General features: G+C 35.2%; 1 long non-coding RNA gene across 1 annotated transcript in view; it reads right to left on the bottom strand.

The window, feature by feature from the left end:
* The window catches only part of LOC131895287 (uncharacterized), a 43,477-nt gene that overhangs the window by 17,609 nt on the left and 5,493 nt on the right, over positions 1 to 20,375 (bottom strand). The window contains exon 2 of the long non-coding RNA XR_009375141.1: positions 1,215 to 1,323. This is a non-coding gene — a long non-coding RNA (uncharacterized LOC131895287). The remainder of the gene's footprint in view (positions 1 to 1,214; positions 1,324 to 20,375) is intronic.

Genomic DNA, 20,375 nt, shown 5'->3' with positions numbered 1-20,375 from the left:
AATAGGAAATGAAGGATGTTTATGAACATGAAGGTTCTGAGAGGGCTAATGAACTAAAACAGCAGAGCTTGTCCCAAAACTACTGGATCATAGCAATGCTCCATGTCAGCTATAGGGCATTTGGGGCCTCAGGATTCTTTATCTTCTTGCTTGTAAGACAGACAACCAGTGCCAATGAGCAAGGTCCATTCTTAAAGTGTAGAAACTGAAAATACTTAACAAAAGGGTGCATCAGCTGCATGGACAGTCTGAGGGAAGAATCCCAATTCTACAAACAGACCAGCAAAGTAGCATAGAAGCCTTTCCGCCATGCTCCTCTAAGAGAATGATGCTGTGGTTGTTATGATGTGCAGAGAGCACTGATATATAGGCTCTCCTCAGGGCAAGAGCTTCAAAACATGTATTATTCAGGCTGATGCCAGAATCCACAATGCTCATTACACACATTTCACTGTAGTGGAACAAATAATGCCTATAAGAAGATGCTGTTTTTCATATGTTAAACTAAAGGTGCATTTTACTTTTTTTTTTCTGTCTTATTTAAGAGCCTCCAATACTATTTAATAGGAGTAGTTGCATTTCGGGAACCAGCTCTTATTTTATTTCCCTTAAGGGCAGGGTTTTCTTTAAAGTACTAGACTAAGTCTCCAATGAAGGACACACACACATTAATAGAATCTCTGACGAATGTGTGAAGAATTTCTTCAAATGTAACCATGGTTTCAACATTGAACATTTCTATTGTTGGTTCTCTATTGTGTTACAGGAAGGCAAACAGCAGGACTTTTTTATGTCAGGATAAAATGAATGTACAATAACATGATATAATACAAAAGGAAGTATTCATACTTCCTTTCATGTAAGTGTAGATACTTTTTAATTTCTGAAGGTTTTATGCATTCTTAGGTCAAGCTACAGCTCTGATTCACAGGCTATGGTTGACTGTAGAGAATGAAGGGCTGATGAAATACCAAGGCTAACTGTCAAAATTGATGCTTGAATACTGTGATGACAGTTGCTACTCAGAGGAAGAGATAATTTTTTCTTGACTTCTGTTCCCATAAATTTATTGTTCAAATAATATGATCCTGCAAATATGGTACTAAATAGCTTAATTACCAGACTTAGATTATTTATCTGTTTAGATACTTCCATTGTCTGATTACTGCATTTAGTGAAAATAAAGAATGCCAGTCTGTGGCAGAAATACCTACATGCAAATGAAAAAATGTGACCTTAATTCACTCAATGGCAGAGAAATTTCAAGGTGGATACCATCTTCATAGGTATTTCCATGTTTTGTGATTGGAAGATGTTCATGTTCTGAAAAAGAAAGCATAAAATAAGAAACATCAACTATATTTGTCAATAACACAAGACAGCATTATGTGATGAGGAAGCTAAATTGTATTGATATTGTCAATTGATATTGTTGATAAAGGTCAAGTAATTGATTACATTAATTATTGCAATGTGAAGTAGAAATGAAAAAACTCATAGACTAAAACCTTCAAAGATCATAAGTTAATCTGTATTTGACCAGTCAGTCAAACAATGATACACGCAGAGAAGATTTTGTCAATAATTTTCCTTATTCTCATAAATATGTTCAATATGTTCATAAACAAAGAACATACTTTGCTCTTTAAAATGCTATATGAAGAACCCAGATAACTTTTGATTAGATTATGAAAAACTTGTATGCATACTACATAGAAGAATATTTTAGTGATCATCTGATCACCTATGTAGGCACATATAGATCCCAGAATGAGATTTAAAAATTTTAGAGCACATTCAAACTACAATAAAATTTTCATGGATACTTTTTATGTAATTCCTGCTCTTGATAAATGTTCCTAAAATATCAGAGATGTAGATCATAAGATCAAATATTTTACCTGCATCTTGAGTCAGTATAAAAATTTTAAAAGTCATTTCATATCTATAGTTTCTCTATAATGATTATTGATTTTTAAAAATTCATAATGGGGTCATGAAGTCATGGCATATATTATAATAGGAAAGGACCTTACTAAGATAGTCACTCATTCCCAAGTTCCTTCTAAGAGAGCATTTATCTCCAAAGAAATTAGGGAGTTCGCATATGTTTCAATTCATTATATTTTCTATTACCACTTATCTGATCATTTGAAGATAATAAATGTCATTTTATTTTTTCCAAATACATATTCTAAAAATATACAAAGAGCCTACTTTCTCATGCTGTTTTTCAAAAAATGTATTTAGTTTCATGTCTTGTTAAGTTATTTCAAAGTAGCTTCCCTCTTAACAATGAAAAATTTAAATATGTAAAAGTGGTAGTACTCAGTTTAAAGCTATCATTTAATATGATAGCTTTTTAATTTGGTTTCTTTTCACAATGATTAAATTGTAAAGTGCATGGTCAGAATGACTCTTGATGTGAAAAAAATTGTACTTGCAGTGATATCATTTAAGAATTGATTCATCTTAGAAAACTGACAACATAATGGATATGATGTCATTAACCTTGAAATCAAGGCCTATAAATAGCCAAGGTTGACAAGGAACAAAGGTCACCAGCTGAAAGTTAACCTCAACATTCTGATCTAATCTCTAGAGGACAAACTACATAATGTCTAATCATTACCAGATAATTGTAAATTAGTCTACACAAAACCAGCTTGCCCATCTTTTCTTCTTTGACAGGTAAGTGGCTAAGCAAAGTTGCAGTCTATTAGACTTGTTGATAGCCACCTGGAGCCTATCCACACACTTTTACAGTCTCTTAATGAATTGATATTTTGATCATCTTTTCTGGATGTGGCAATATGGCTAGTCTTCATAAAATGCCTTTCATTCTCTAAGCTAAGGTATTTAACTAAAACTTTTCAAATAGGTAACATTAATGCAATTCTGGAAACTTGAGTAACTTAAATGTGTTTTTGTGTGATAGAATAGGAATTAATTAAATGCCCTGAAGGATCTTCATGGAAGAGGAAAGTAAAGCAAAAATATATTATTCCTGTAAAAAGTAAATAAGTAAGTAAACATACTACCTGGGAAATTTTTCAATTAATATGAATTTGTAATGTAATATCTAGCAAGATTTACATTTGTATATCATCCATACAAATGCAGTTAGGAAATAATAATTCCCATTTAAAGAAATATAGGAAATAGAGACAATAACTAAAATGATATAGAAAAGAGATTGAAGAACTATGTAGTGAATGGGTATAGAACATCTTATGGAATGAAAGATTAATAAATGAAAACTCAATAGCTGCATTCTAATTTTATACTGAAAGGATAATGACATCTTATCAGGTAAATTTTCAGTTATTTTGTCAATTTAAAAATATGCATTGTCTCTCATATACAGTTTGAACTTATATTATATTTAATATATAATCATGTGGAGATTACTCATTAATGTAACATTAGATTATTTGATATAAATATAATAGCTTTTCTGAGATGAGCAAAATCATAAATTAAACATTTAAGTACTTAAAATATTATAAATCTTTGATATATAATGTGATGTTATTCTTAAATGTGGACTGATACAAGTATTGAATATATGATTTGTAAAATTGTTGATTAATAGGTATATTTTCACATTAGTGGAAAAAGCTTCTATTTTTAATACTAATCATTTTAATATCTCTTTGGTGGTAATTATAAAAATCTTCTTGGGACACAGATTATAATCATTTGAGGGAAATTACACCTTATATATATTATCTTGTGAAATAACTGATTTTAACAGCTAATGTTTTACTTAGGATTTTGAAAACAACTCCTTCTAAGGAAATTCAAGATCATAACTCTGGTAGATGGAAATAGTTTGTCATGATTGCTATTCTTGATCATGGAAGTTGGCCTATGATGATTGCAATGTTCCATCACATAAAAGATCATTTGGTGAGGTGAGAGGGTAAAAAAATAAAAGTTAGTTCAATATAGAGAAATGTAGACATAAAGGTAATTCAAGTGAGTAATTCATGTTTACATACTTAATACAGAAAAGTTTCACTCACTTTTTCTTTCTTATGTCCCAGTTATCATCAACTGTGTTGAATTATTAGTGGGCTACTTCATCACACACTTCTTATATCATCAAATAAAAATAACATTTTAGAAGAATTTGATTAAAAGTTTATTTTGGTAAATAATTTAAGTAAAGACTAAAAGTTTATTTTGATAAATCATTTAAATGAAGACTGAGTGAGGTTATTGCTTAGGGTCATAATCATTGTGAAATATGTTGTATCTGTCACTGTAAAAATTCATTTAATGGATCATTGATTCCTTTAAATAAGATGGTTTCAAAGATCTAACCCACACAAATAACACTAGAATAATATTAATTATATTAATATTAGTATTTTTTCCATGTGCCTTCTGGTTTTTTTTTAAAGCTTCATATACTGTATAAGAAAATCAGTATTATCTGAGGAAATATTTCAGCTGGTATTGTCTCATAAGTTGGGTAAGGACACAGCCATGTGATTTAGGAATACACTTCGAAGTCTAAAAAGGACAATTCTGATTTATTTTACCCCAATGCACATAGAGAGTTTGTAAGAGCCAGGGGACCAGGAAATCTGCTGTGAGAATGTGTCTCCAAGAAATGGCAGGGAAGCTGCACCCATGATACCTCAACAACATGGCTGCCTAAATAAGACTTGAACAATGTCAATGTCAGTAAACATGTTAACTCTGAAAGAGAAGATTTCATAGGGTCCCACCAGTAGAAAAAGAAGTACAAGCAACTAATGACTGCTGAAAGCAGGGTGGGGCAGGAGTTTAGCTTCTCTTCTCTCAAGGGAGGAGGCCCCTGACTGGTTATTCAATACAAAGGGGTCAGCCATGAAATCATATATACATTAACCCCATTAAATGGACTCAGTAGGTTTTATTTATATATTTATGTGTTTGTATACATGTGTGTATCAATAACAACAACAGCAATAATAACAATCATAATAAAGGGCAATGTATTTGAGAGAGAATGGAAGGGGGATGTAGGTTTTTGAGGGGTAAAGGGGAGTGGGAAGTGTCACTACCCTAGAGGCAATGGGTCTGAGAGGTTGGAGCTGATAAATGAGGTGGACTATAGTCTCAGGTTGTAGCTGGAAGTTCTCCTGTGTCCTGCCTGGTCTGCAGCTGCTCAGACAAAAATAAACACACAGAGGCTTATATTAATTACAAACTGTATGGCCATTAGCTCAGACTTATTGCTGACTGGCTCTTACACTTAAATTAACCCATAATTCTTATTTATGTTTAGCCATGTAACTTGGTACCTTTTCTCAGTTCTGCCTTGTCATCTTGCTTCCTCCGTGTCTGGCTGGTGACTCCTGACTCTACCCTTCCTCTTCCCAGAATTCTCCTCGTCTGCTCAGCCCACCTATACTTCCTGCCTGGCTACTGGCCAATCAGCATTTTATTTATCAACTAATCAGAGCAACACATATTCACAGCATACAGAATAACATCCCACAGCATCAGATAATAGCCAACTTTATTCAGAGCATCAGACAATTTATAGTTGGAGGATTAAGAAGAGTCATGTGATAAAGTGTCCAATTATAAGGTCAAGTTACATGTGGTGGACAAGCAGCATGTGTCACAAAAGCATCTTTTTCCATCAAGGCATGTAAACAAATAATAATAACCAGTTGTAATGACTAATATGAAGCAAACTCACTCCTATCTGCTGCACCTGGGAGAGGCACAAAAATACATTCCAAGAACAATCTGTTTTTGAAGAAACAGAAGTCACAAGACTCGTCTTGTTTTTTTACAATCACTCAGAATTCTCCACTTGTGATTACAGTCTTGGACTGTGCTCCAAAATGGAAGCAATGTAATTTTTATTTAATTAAATTTTTTAATTAAAAAAGTAAATGCTCTCAAACTTAATTTAATAACATATAGTAATGACATAAATATCTTGACAAAGAATTAATAAAGGTATTAAAATTATTCTATATATCCATTACTAAACCGAATGATATATCAGCAGTTTTATGTCAATATGAAGTATCTCCTTCCTTCCTTCCTTTCTTCCTTCCTTCCTTCCTTCCTTCCTTCCTTCCTATCTTTCTTTCTTTCTTTCTTTCTTTCTTTCTTTCTTTCTTTCTTTCTTTTTTTCTTTCTTCTTTTCTTTCTTTCTTCTTTTGGGGGCGGTTTTCAAGACAGGGTTTCTCTGTGTAGCTCTGGTTGTCCTAGAAATCGCTCTGTAGACCAGGATGGCTTCAAACTCACAGAGATCCACCTGCCTCTGCCTTCCTGAATGCTAGAATTAAAGGCATGTGCCACCACTGTCCAGCTAGTTGTATACTTTCTTGATAAAACATTACAGTATTGAGAAGGTGAAGAAGCTACATTTATTTATTAAGGCCAGCCGTGACTTTCATCTGCTCATACACATTAGCTTTATTCTGACTTGTAAATTTTATCTCAGCTACAATTACAAAGTTTGGCCAGGTTTCTCAGGTCAGGAATTACTGGTGCTAATAATACTCATAACTTACTGAGCCTTCCATATGAATGTCCTTCATTAATCCACAGTGTAGACATCATCTTATTCATATTTTACACAAAATGAGAAATACAGAAAAATTAAATAATTTGCCTTACACCTGCTGGCACGCAGCAGACAAGATTCACCCAGACAATGTGCTTACATCATTCTCTCAGGGTTGCATTTAGTTCACTGAATATTCATCCTAAGACACACTAAAGTAGGTTAACACCTTATGCCTAGCTGTTGTGCATTCTCTGTCTGGAGTTCTGTTTTGTCTATATCTGTGTAAACCCCACATGCTGCCAGGCAAACTCCCTCTATGCCCTTACCTGCTTGTTTGAGTCATATCTAATGTATAGGCTGCGTTTTCAAATGTTTTCCCTGCTAAAATCATTATGAATTACAGCCTTGTGCCTCACTGGCGCACCTTTTTTTGCCTGTTTTCTTTCGACTATCCGCTACTTTTGCCTTCTTTCTCCTAAAATTGCATAACTCCTTCCCAGTCAGTAAACAACACTAGTTAAGTGACGGTGTTGTGTCTAAGTATATGTGGTACATGCATGCAAGGACACACATACATGCATGCACAAAGATGAGGCAAACAGGGTAGCAACTATGTCCTCCTCAGTTGCTCCCCACTTTGTTATATGAGACATGGTCTCTTGCTGAACATGAAGTTTTCCAATTTGGCCAAACTGGCCAGCCACCAAAGCCATTGGGGATTCATGTGCCTCTCTACCCCCAACACTGCTATTGCTGGTTTTTACCTGGGTTCTGGGGATCCCAAATTAGGTTTCTGTGTTGTACTGAAAACACCTAATTAGCAGAGGGATCTCCTTAGCATCAGGAAAAAGACTTTTACAATAATAAGATATAAAATCCTGAATCAAAGTAGAATAAAAAAGAAGAAAACAATAGTATTTCACAGTTAAAATTCAACAAGTACTACATTACACTATTTACAAGGGAAATTTAGAATTAAGCGTGAGTTTTAATGGCAAACCTAAGTCACTGAGATGACGCATATGTCATACTGAAGGATGTCCTTAGAGGAGTCCTTCATGAAAGGAAAGACATAAATTTTACTTTAGTTCCATTGACTTTGAGGCAAAAGAAAGATATTTAAACAGAGATATAACAATATCACTATGCCAACAAACCTGTTTGTTCATTACACATGACATTATAATTGTTAACTTTTTAGATATCCCATGTTGAGAGACAGCTCAGTAAATTGCATTGAAAGGTAAATATAATGTGCTCAAGAAATACATTCTAATTGAATTTCAATGATCAAACTAAGACATTGACTGATATCTAATTTTCCTAATTCCAAAGACAATTCACTTAAAATTGAATGAAATATATTAAACAGTTGATTTAAAAACATGTATCTGCTTTTAGAGAGGCACAACAGCTTTGTAGACATATTTAGTTAGTGTCAAGAGACTCAGGCCTAAATTTAAAAATACTTATAGTTTTAATCTTTGTCTGTCATACTTCAAAATGCAATTAGAAATCAGGCCTAAAGGGTTTTTTAGTTACTACCTGTGTATACAGGTATGTGCCACATGTATGTGTGTGCATGTGTACTTGAGGGTATGGATGCATATGCATGTATGTACATGTGAATATCAGAGATCAAATTTTCTGTCTTCCCCAGTGATTCTGCACCTTATTTTTGAGTCATGATCTCTCACTGAACTTGGAGCACACCAATTTAGCTAGACCTACTGGTCAACCAGCAGAGTGCAAGGAACCTCATGCCTTGTGTTTTGCCCCAAACTCCAGTGTTGGGGGTACAGACCTCGACCACTATGCCTGACTTTATATGTAGGTGATGGGGCTACAACTTCAGGGCCTTGTGCTGTCACAGAAGATACTTTATTTACTGGGACATCTTCCCAAGACTAAAAGATTTTGACAAACAACGTTTTAATAGAAGATCATTTTAGGATGCTTCAATAGTGTGTCATAAAAATCATTTTGTTTTCAAGGAAGAGATTATGGGGCTTCCTCTTATTTATTTGTTTAGAAAAGTTATTTCTTTATCTTTTAAAATTTTAATTAAATATAATTACATTATTCTTCCTTCCCTTTCCTCCCACCAAATCCTCCCATGTCTTCTCCCTGCAAAGCCTTCCAGATCACACTTACTTCCTCTCAAATTCACAATCATTTTTTCTTTGATTATTATTATTATTATTATTATTATTATTATTTGTTATATAAATATAACCTGATGATACCATTTAATGTTGCTTGTAGGTATATTATTTCAAAACTGGCCACTTGTTATTGGGTAATCAATTAGAAGTCTCATCCCTGGGGGAGACTAATTCTCCCTCTAATTAGAGAAATTTTACATGATATTCATTGTAATATTTATATTTTAAAAACAAAACATACAATTCTCTTTGGTTCTACATCTATTTGCCTCTTGTTGGAATTATTTAATCATACCACTGTGCCAACTGAATAGAAATTAATCTTTGAAGTTGAATGCCTCTATTCTAGAAAGCTAAAAAGTTACAAATACAATTTTGTAATACTAACATTTCAAAACAATGATTGCATTTGCTCCCTGACCAATTATTAAAATTTTAAAAAGTAGAAGTATCTTAATTGCCACAAACATCAAGTACCATGTAGATCAAGGACACAAAACCAGAAATATGCAGGATGAACCAGTCTAAATAAAGCATGTGGACACAGTTAACAATAATGTACTGTGTTCTGAAATTCTGACAGACAGAGTAAAAAAAAAGAACTATCAGATGTTATATAGCAATTTCTCTCTCTTTTTGGATGTATAAATATATGCAAACATTTAAAAATGTACACTGTCTCTACATGTAAAATATATAGATGTATATATATGAATACACATATTAAACATACATGCTTTTATTTATGCAAAATGTCATATTGCATATCTTAAGCACACAAGGACAAATATAATAAAAGAGATGCAATAAGACCAGGAGAATCAGTTTATTAAAAACTCCATTTGTGGGCCTAGGGAGATGGCTTGGCTATTAAAAGTGCTTGTTGCTTTTGCAGATAGCAGGAGTTCAACCCCACATCAAATGACTCAGAATCTGTAACTCCAGCTCCAAGAAATTTGATTCCCTCTTCTGGCCTCTGTGGGCACCTGTATGAAGATACAAACAGGCACACATGCATATACAAAACTAAATGTTTTAAAATTGCCTTTAGAACCCCTTTCCTCCTGCTGGGTGGCTTTATCCATCTTTAATATGAGGAGAGGTGCCCAGTCATATTGCAACTTGCCATGTTTGGTTGATATCTCTAGAAGGCCTGCCCTTTTCTGATGGGAAATGGAGAAAAAGTGGATCTAGGGGATAGGGGAGATGGGGGAAGAGACCGGAGAGAGAGAGAAGGGAGGGAGAACTGCATTGGGGATATAATTTATGAGAGAAGAATAAATTTTAAAAAATGCTTTTTATACAATATATTCTGATAACATTTCCCCTCTCCCAACTCCTCCCAGATCATCCCTCACCCCCACCTACCCAACTCCACAGTTGCCTTTCTCTCTTTAGAAAACAAACAGGCAAAGAAACCAAAAAGAAAGAAAGATAGAAGAAACATACACACAAAATCCATAAGATCACAGAATCAGGAAGCATAATACACAAGCAGAAGGCCAGTAAGTAAAAGCAATGTGAGACAAAAAAATCTACCAAAATACCATTGTTTGTTTTGTGTTAACCATCTATTTCAGAGCGTGGAGCCTCCCTGTTCTTAAGTGTGGCTTCTATACCCAGTGAGACACCACTGGAGAGAACGAATTCTTCCTTTGCAAGCAGATGCCAACTGTAGATAGCTTCTTGGCTAGTCACAGGAATCCGTGTCTACTGCCTCCTATTAGCACCGGGACCCCATCTGGCTTGAAACTGTGCAGGCTCCGGGCATGCTGCCACAGTCTCAGTGAGCTCATATGTATGTCAGTCCTGTTTAACCTGGAAGACACAGTTTTCTTAATGTCATCCATCCCCTTCTGGCTCTTACAATCTTTCTTCAGCCTCTTCTGCATAGCTCCCTGATGACAGAGGTAAGTGATTTGATGAAGACTTCCTTCTTAATTAGAGTTTCTATTGCTGTGAAGTGACACCGTGACCATGGCAACTCTTATAAAGGAAAATATTTAATTGGGCCTGGCTTACACTTTCAGAGATTTAGTCCATTTTCCCCATGGCGGGAAACATAGTGGAGTTCAGGCAGACATGGTGCTGAAGATGGAGCTGAGAGTTCTATGTCTTGATCCGAAGACAATGGAAAGTGAACAGTCACACTGGATGTAGCTTGAACACATATGAGACCTCAAAACCTGCCTCCACTGTAACACACTTCCCCCAATAAAGCCACAACTACTCCAACAAAACCACACCTCCTAATAATGCCACTCTGTATGGGCCAAGCATTGAAATACAAGAGTCTATGCGGACCCTATCTCTTCAAAACACCCCAACTTCCCATTTAGGACTGAGTGTGCCAAGGTCTCTCACTCTCCATAGATTGTAAAACATCATTCTTAGCAGAGGATCTTTTTTGACATTTAATTATTTCTCCATTTCTACAAAGTCCCAAATACATTCTATTTGTATATTCAATATATTGTTGCATTTAAAGTCAGTTTCATATGTGCTTCATATACAATCATTATTCGCTTGGTAAGCACAGAATTTCACTCGATCATATTTTTAGATTTTTAAGCTAAATTACTTTGTGACTTCCTTTATTTCCTCCTTATAGACCAAGACCTGCAGCTTTAGCTGTCTTTTCACATGGTATTTATCTATCTATCTACCTATCTATCTATCTATCTATCTATCAATCATTATATGCATACATGTATATGCAAATATGGTTTGTTTGGCCTTCACTCTGTATTTACTTTTTCCACTAAAATGCTTGATGTAGTCCTTTCTGCACATTGGTTAAGCTACAAACACCTGAAAACACTGCCAATTTCAAACAGGTACCATTGTGCAAAAGAACTTGATAAGGTGTGGAAGTAAGGAATATGTATTGTGTGCTGTCCTATTTTTAAGCTGTCAGCGATCTTGGATCTGTGGCAGGGAGAAAAGAACTTTGGCAAATCATAAAACTGTTGCACATTTCTGTGAGAACAGGATATGACAACTTTTGTTTACATTTCATAAGCAACAAATATGAACAGGCTTAAGCCAATACAAAATAGAAGACTATTCCATGTACAGAAGGGTGTGCAGTGAATATGGTATTAGATGATTTTTATACCTTCTTTGGGGTAGACTGAATACTAGTAAATACTAGTAATATGTGACAATATATATTATAATATTATAATAAGGAAAAGTATCTATCACCCTAAACCAAACAAATTTCATAATAACGTGCTTGTTGTCAATAGATTCAAGTCCTTGCATGTTCTATCATTATATACACAGTATATAACACTAATCAATATTGTATCTATATAGCTGTAGTTATTTCATCTGATTGCATTAAAATATCACATAGTAACAGTAACTATGCATCTCAAAGAAGTACATTTATGCTCATACAAATAAACTTTGCTTCCTATTTCAGGAGATTCTGGAACAGGCCACTTAGAGTTGCATTGGCTTTCGAGACAAAAACTGCTATTATCTCTCTGCTGCCTGCCTCCTCCTCTCATACCATTAGTAGTCACATCTATTGGAAAGTCAGTTTTTCCACTTAAGCATCTACGACAATCTCCTTGAGTCGTTATGACTTCTTTTCTGCAATCACCATTTTTTTTTTCCTGAATTTTCCTTACCCATGTGAATAAACACATTTGTTGTTGCTCAATCCAAAGAATTTGGTCCAATTTTTCCCTATCTGATTTCTTGGGGGTGATCTGGGTCTCTTCTCCCATTTTTCACAACACTTGCCTCCTCTGCTTTTTTTTTAAAAAACTACTCTTGTTTCCTGTTTATTTTCATAGTGATTACTTCTCCAGCAATGATCACTGGAGTCTATCATTCTTCTCTTGTCTCATCTAATTTATACTTTCTTCGTTACCAATTTTATTCAATTCCATGATTTCAAACACTATTAATGTTTTACAAGCATTTATCATCAGCCAGGGTTTCTCTTTGATACACTGGCATTTTTAAACTCCCTTTGAATATCTCGACTTTGATAGCTCACAGTCAGACAATGAAACTGAACACAGTCAAAACTGCATCCATTTTGTTTCAGCCCACACATTCTCTTTATTTTCCCACATGCCTTTGAAAACTGGTTCAGTATTCAGATCATCCACTTTCTTGAACATACTCCATGTTCTTGAGTTGGAAATTTACTAGGACTCTGGTTTTCCGGATATTATTTAAACCACTTTTAAAGATTTGCATGCTCTTTCATGTACTATCCAAGCTCAGATTTTCATTTCTGTATTTTAGGATAACCTTCTCCACTACCGTACGGTAGTCCATCCTCCATTCTCATTGTCAGCTATATCTTATCTGCTTCTTGCAATTTGTCGGTATTTCTCTTTTATATAATTATTCACATATTTAATTAATAACTGTGAATACATCTTTGAAAGTGTAGAACCTTCCCAAAACTGAAAATTGGGCTACCATATGACCTAGCTGCACCACTCATGGGCATGTAACTAAAGAAGTCTATATCTACTATAGAGACATTTGCATGCCTACGTTTGCTGTTACTGCTTTCACAGTAGCAAGGAAATGAAGTCAGCCTACGTGACCATTTCATATGAATTAATAATAAAAATGTGGCTTATATCCACCAGACAGTTCCTAACTTCTCAGGACTCCACAGCCTCTCAAAATAGTACTACAAGATGGGGGACCAAGTGTTCAAACAAACGATCCTGTGGAAGAATATTTCACATTGAAGTCATAGAACACCAATGCAATCATTATGGATCAAAGCAGAGGTCTGAGATAGAGCTTAAAACTTGAATAACAGTTGATGATGCATACTCTCCAGAGAGACACATAAATATATAAATACACCTTGCTCATGAGTGTAGCTCTCCAATTGTTTTGATGGAACACCATGAATTTTATGTGTGTTACGTTGGTGAAGGATATATAATTTCACATTTTATTTGTTTTTTTTTTTTTCAAGACAGGGTCTCTGTGTAACAGTCCTGTTTGTCCTGAAACTCCCTTTGTAGACCACATTGGCCTTGAACTCTCAGAGATCCACCTGTCTCTACCTCTCTAGTGCTGGGATTAAAGGCTGTCCGGCATAAGACAACTTTTGATGTCACCAATGGCTAGACAAATAAGGATCTCATCAATACAAGTTTGTCTTGGATGACTTTTGTAACCAGAATACTTAGAACCTCTTCTGTGTTTGCTTTCTCAGGTACATTTGCATATTATCAAAGTGTTTTACAAAGAATGCACGTGAATACAAGTATCTCTTTGCTTTCCATTCCTTTTTATGTATATTTAAAATGTTCTGCAAATCATTTATCTTATACAGAACAGTTCTCATGTGTTCTACTTAAACGTTTTGCTTATTGGGTATATAAATCATTCTTAAAATAATTTAAAAGCTTTGTCTCTGTTTTACAAGCTACATATTTATTCATCTAATAGAATTGAGTGTCTTTTCAGTAGCAAATGAACATTTACAAAATGGCCTGCTGAGGATGACTGAATCTTTTAACCATATGATTTGATGCTTTGTGTGCATGTGTGTGTATGTGTATGTGTGTGTGTGTGTGTGTGTGTGTGTGGGAGAGAGAGAGAGAGAGAGAGAGAGAGAGAGAGAGAGAGAGAGAGAGAGAGAGAGAGAGAGAGAACTGTGTTTTTTTCTCTCTTGAAGTAAAATTTCCTAAAGATTATTATCCAATATTAGTCCAGGGCAAAAAAAAAAATTATATTGGACTCTAAAGCAGGCTGCCAAATGTGAATCAGCTTTGCTTTCTTTTAGTACTTGCTCTTGCAGAACACTCTTGCTGTACCTGACTGCCTGAAGGCTGCCTTACTTTTATGAAGCCCAAATTCTTTCACTTAATAACATTCCATGGAGATTCCATAATGTCACAGGCACACAGACAACAGGAGAGATCCCTACATACTCTCAACTGCTTCGAGGACCCCTCAACCCCAGTGTTCTATATCTAGCTACAATCTGATTACTGTGTCCTGGACACAGTACTACTTCAGAATTTAGACTATAAAATTTTGAGTGCTGCTTCAGCTTTCAGTTTCCTGTGATTTTTTTTTAACAAATATTCACTAGTAGATACTAGAGTACCTGCTATTTCCTAACTTTGGCTTGTTCCCTCTTTTCACATCTTATTTCTCAGTGTTCATGACATATCAGCTAGGCACCCAGCATATGGCTCATCAGAAGACAAGAGTTCATTGGTCAATGAAATATATACTTGCTATTTTGGAAAGATTTTCTTGCATGACTTTAATTACTTGGACTTAAAAATAGGTTAATATTATTAATTTAATGTTAAATATGCTACTATTTCTCCATATGATTTCTAAAACATATATTTCTATTCTTCATTGCTCCATAGGTCTTAACTGTACCTGAAATGAGGATAATCCTAGTCAGTCACATTGATTGTTTAGTGTAATATCCATGCCTGTTTGCATATGTCTGTGAACACCATCAGGAAAGTGATTTTTATGTTATTGATGTTTTATCCAGTGGTTTCTCACTCAAAGTACAAAGATAATTATATGACTTATTTTTCTTCTGGCTAAGTCAAATATTCAATTTGTTTCAATAATATCAATGATCAAAGTAATGAAGTAATAAGAAATAAGTTAGTCACACTTTGATGGCTTGCATTTGGTACAGTGAGCAATATCTATGCAAAGTTAAGCAGTGTCTTGAGAAGTTGTTTCTTCAAAGCAGGAATTAACATAACTGAGCTTAGTTTACTTGTCTATGTGCATGGAGGTGGACAAAGAATTCCATGACTCTATAAATAACAACCTCTAAATTGGATCACAGTAAGGAAAATAAAATTCACCAGGAGACTTTACATTAGAACTTTTTCTACCTAAAACTTTTTTTTTCTCTAGACATGGTTTCCCTGTGTAGTCCCGGCTGCCCTGGAACTCACTCTGTAGACCAGGCTGGCCTCGAACTTAGAGAGATCTGCCTGCCTCTGCCTCTCAAGTGCTGGGATTAAAGGTATGTGCCACCACCATCTGGCCTAAAACTGAATGTATTGAGAATGTTTTCTTTTTCCATCTCATAGTTGACTTTGTAATAGTCTAAAGAAATATTAGGCATGGAGTTTTTTCTCCCTAAATTATTATTTTCTTTTAAAAACAAGAAAATATTTTAGAATCATCACTGCACTCCTTTGCCTCCACGTGTATGACTCTTGGGTCAGGTGAACCTTTATTAGTTATATCAAACTCTCTGTAGCTTGCCTTTTTATATCATATTTTCAAAGAATAACTAATTACCTACATTCCTCAAGAACACTGAGATAGCGTTTAGTTCTTGCTTGAGATTCAAGTATACATTTGTCGAATTGCTAGTTTACAGTCATCCTATGTATGCCTAAAGGCTGATTAATGCAGCTTTTACACACTAATTTATCATGTGAGATGATGCATATTTATTTGTCTGGAGGTACATGAATCAGCAACCACAAACCTCGTGTAATTTTTATGTTAAACAGCATTTTTGGAGAGATAACAAGTATACAGTGTAAGCATAACAGTAAACATGAAAGCCTATAAATAAAATAATGCTTACTATTACAATCAATATTATTTAGTATAAATTTCATTATCTGAATATAATTAATTTATTTAATTTCTTTTATGTTTATGGGTGTTTTGCCCTAATGTATGTCTGTGCATCTCATGCATGCCTGGTGCCCATGGAGACCAGAAAGCATCAAATCCCACGTAAATGTAGTAACAGACCATTGTGGGCTGCCATGTGAGTGCCAAGTGCTGGAAATTCAACCTAGGTGTTATTCATCACTAAGCCAGCCATCTTGTCAACCCCCATTTAATCTATTTTTAAATATTTTAATTATTGAGAATTTCATATGGTGTATTTGATTATATTCATTCCAAGCCCTTTCATATTAACCCCACCACCCAAACCACCCAACACCATGCTGACTTCTTTGTTTTTATGGTGTTTTGTCTTTATTTTTGTTTAGTTTTGTTTTTTTGTTTTTTGGGGGTTTTTTTTGTTTTTTTTTTTTTTTTTTTTTTTTTTTTGTCCATAGATTTTGATTTTCGCTACCCATAAAATCATGGGTGTGTGGTCATCCACTGAAGTGTGGTCAACCTACCAGGGATAATTTCCTTAAAAAAGAAATTCATACTTTCCTGTTCCTACCAGCTACCAATTGCCAATATATCTTCAGCTAGGTATGGGACTCTGTAATCACCTCCCTGCCGGTACTGAGACTTTGTGTGGCTTGAGCATTCACTGGTCTTATGCATGCATGCTGTCACAAGTGCTGTGCTTTCCTACATAAAACTGCCCCATTGTATCTGGAAAACACTTTTTTATTGTCATTATCTACCTCCTCTTGCTCTTACCATTGTTTTGCTCCATTTCCTATGATGATTATGAACCTTGTGGGGAGAGACAAACTACATGTATGTCCTATTTAGGACCAACACCCTGAAGTCTTTTATTCTCTGCACCTTGTCCAGCTGTTAATTTCTATAATAATCATCACCCATGGTGAGAAGGAATTTCTCTGTTGAGGGTTGAGAGATTCATTAATCTCTGGGTATAATGATGTCATTAGAATTTGATCTAACACTATGTCCATTTAGCAGAATAACGGTAGTAGGGTTTCTTCCTAGGGTTTCTGACGTATCAGAACAGGTTTATGGCCCTGATCATGGTGTCAATTTATGTGATAATATCTTGTGGAGCAAGTCTAAATGAAATTAGAAAGTACTGGTCACTCCCACAACATCTTAAACTTACTTAAAAATTTTATACACCAGCACAAGTTTCAATATGTTTTTCTTTCGTATCTTTTAGTTCCTTTTTTGGCCAAGAGTATACAGAAATCACTGGCTAAGTTTTGAACTTTTTGCCAAAATGTTTTTATTCTTCTTCAGGGATTAAGGCTTTTGCAGGCCCTCTTATAATTAGATACTGCCACGTGAGTTCTTCTCCCTAGTGCAATGCAAAGGAAATGTGGTGTTTCAGGTTTCCAGAGAAGTATGCTTTATCCACTGTCTCCATGTAAGAAGCAAAGAACAGGACACAAACCAGAAAGGAGCCTGGACTACTTTTCAGTAGAAAGTAGCCACTGACTAATTATCACTGATGAGCATAGAAATAAAAACAAACAATTAATTGCAATTGTGTTTGATCTACTATATGTATTTGGCTCCTCAGTGTTTCACCTAAGTAACATTGTATATTACTATAATATATCAATATTAGACAGTGTCTGTGTAGCTTTGGTTCACCTAGAACTCATATGTAGCCTGAAAGTCAGACATCTGAATACCTCTGTCTCTGCATTACAAGTATTGGAATTAAAGGCATACACTATAAGCTCAGTGTACTGAGTGCCTATTAAAAAGTGGAAATAACTCTCTGTTTAGATCCACAGTCCATTTTTTTAGTAGGTATTTGGCTTTCTTGACTTTGTTTTTTAAGTTCTTTGTATATTCCCTCAATCACATGTAAAGATTCAGTTCCTCTCTGTGGACTTTCTTTTCACTTGGTCAATTATTTCTATTGCTGTACATAAAAGATTTTAGTTTTAAGAGGTTCCATTTGTCAGTTGTTGGCCTGTAGCTTCCACCTCTCATCACCTCTAGTTTTGGAGGAGACAGAGATTATCACAGAAAACTACGGCAAGTTGAAGTACAGAAAACAACTGACTTTGGGATGTCCATCTCCTATTGGTACATCAACAATTCAATTCTTACACCTAAGGCTCAGGGCACATCATGGAAAAGGGGGAGGAACAATTGTAAGAGACAGAGGACCAGAAAGTCTGCTAGAAGATAATGTCTTCTCTATGTGACAGGGAGCTACACCCATCAGATGGTAACAATATAGTCACGGATCTGCACAATGGCATTAGTTGACATTTTGATGTCACAAAATGAAGAGCTATAGGCAATTAATGGCTGATGAGAGGAATAATTATTCTTCTCCAGGGATGAACCCCTGATAAGTTGTGTAATCTTAAGTGGTAAGCCCTAAATATAGACACATATCAACACCACTAATGGAATCCACAGGTTGTATTTACACATACATATGTTTGTATATATGAACATATATATGTAACAATAATACCTAAAGAAGAGGTCATGAATTTGAGGGAGAGTGGGGGTCATAAGAGGTGTTAGGCGGATAAGGGGAGATAGAAATTATGGTAGTGCAATACTCATGTATGAAATTCTTAAAAAATAATAAAATGAAAGTTTTAAAAAATAAAATACATCTCATAGTAATTTAATAAAGTACATGTTGGAGTCATTTTAGTTTTTTACATGAAATCCATATTTAAATTCAGTAATAAGCATATAAAATTTCTTTTGATAAGGAAAGGGTTTATTTCATCTACAAATCTTCAGCCACATTCCATCACTGAAGGAAGTCAGGCCAAGAACTCAAGGCAGGAACCTAGAGGCAAGAACTGAAGCAGAGGCCATGGAGGCACAATGCTTATTGGTTTACTCTCCATAGCTTGCTTGGCCCGTTTGCTTATACCACCCAGGACCATCTGCCCATGGGTGACACTGCCCACAAAGCGGGAGAGGCTTCTCACATCAATCACTAATCAAGAAAACACCCCATAGGTTTGTCTACAGGCCAATCTGTAAGCATATAAATTTTATTTGATTATTTCACTAATGTTAACATTACTGGCTTTCAATTAAGGCAAAATATGGTTAACTATTTACCAAAATGGTTACCTACATAATTGAAATTAGATGGTAGTAAGATGCACATCTGTTCTAATGTTATTATTTGTCTTCTATTTGTATTTAAAACATGCTTATATGAGAAAATTTAATTTGTTATTTACTAAATCTATTATTTTCAAAGCTTGTGCTTAATTATTTTCATGTGCTATCTTACTGAACTATATTTTACATTCAAATTCATCTTGATTAGCACTAAATAAAAGCTTTTTAGCATGCATCATGAGTTTCTGTGTGTGTGTCACTAATTGGGAGTGGTTCCACTCACTATCACATCATCCCTAGTGTTGTACTAGGAAAATTTTTGCTTCTTGTTCCTGTGACCTCAACTTCTGCTGACCTAGAAGTTTTGGTTCCTAACAAGGGAGTCATGCTGGGAGGAGACAAAGCAAATATTCCATGAACTGAATATTCAGACTTCCTTCTGGCCACTTTGGGCTTCTGATGCTCTTAAGCCAAGAGGGTCAGAAAAGAGTGACAGTGTTAGATTTATTGAACCAGATGACTCAGTACTGAGATTGAACCAGTGACTTGGGCAGAAGAACTGAAGTGGAATTCAAGATTCAACACAACGAGGGGCTCAAGTCTATGCTGCACAACTGTGCTTTGCTGGCATTCTGTGGAGTTCAAAGTAGGGGAACAAAGAAACCATGAAACACTTACAGAATATTTCTCATCACTATCATCAGATCTGCGCAGGTAACTGAAGGTCTCGTGGTGAATGGGAACTGATTGAATCATGTCCTTGAAGAGCTAGGCTGTACTGCTAAGAAGGGGAGAGGAAACATTTTGCCAATGCCACTCTTTTGGTAGACAGATGCATTACTCCCAGGGGTGTTAACAAAGTTCTATGAAAACACAGTTTACACAGCTGGGTAGCATGAAAAACTCTATTATCCAAATGCTACAGGGGGGAAATGGAT

Source organism: Peromyscus eremicus, chromosome 18 (genome assembly GCF_949786415.1).
Source record: "Peromyscus eremicus chromosome 18, PerEre_H2_v1, whole genome shotgun sequence".
NCBI lineage: Eukaryota > Metazoa > Chordata > Mammalia > Rodentia > Cricetidae > Peromyscus > Peromyscus eremicus.
This window is presented reverse-complemented; position numbering and strand designations above follow the sequence as displayed.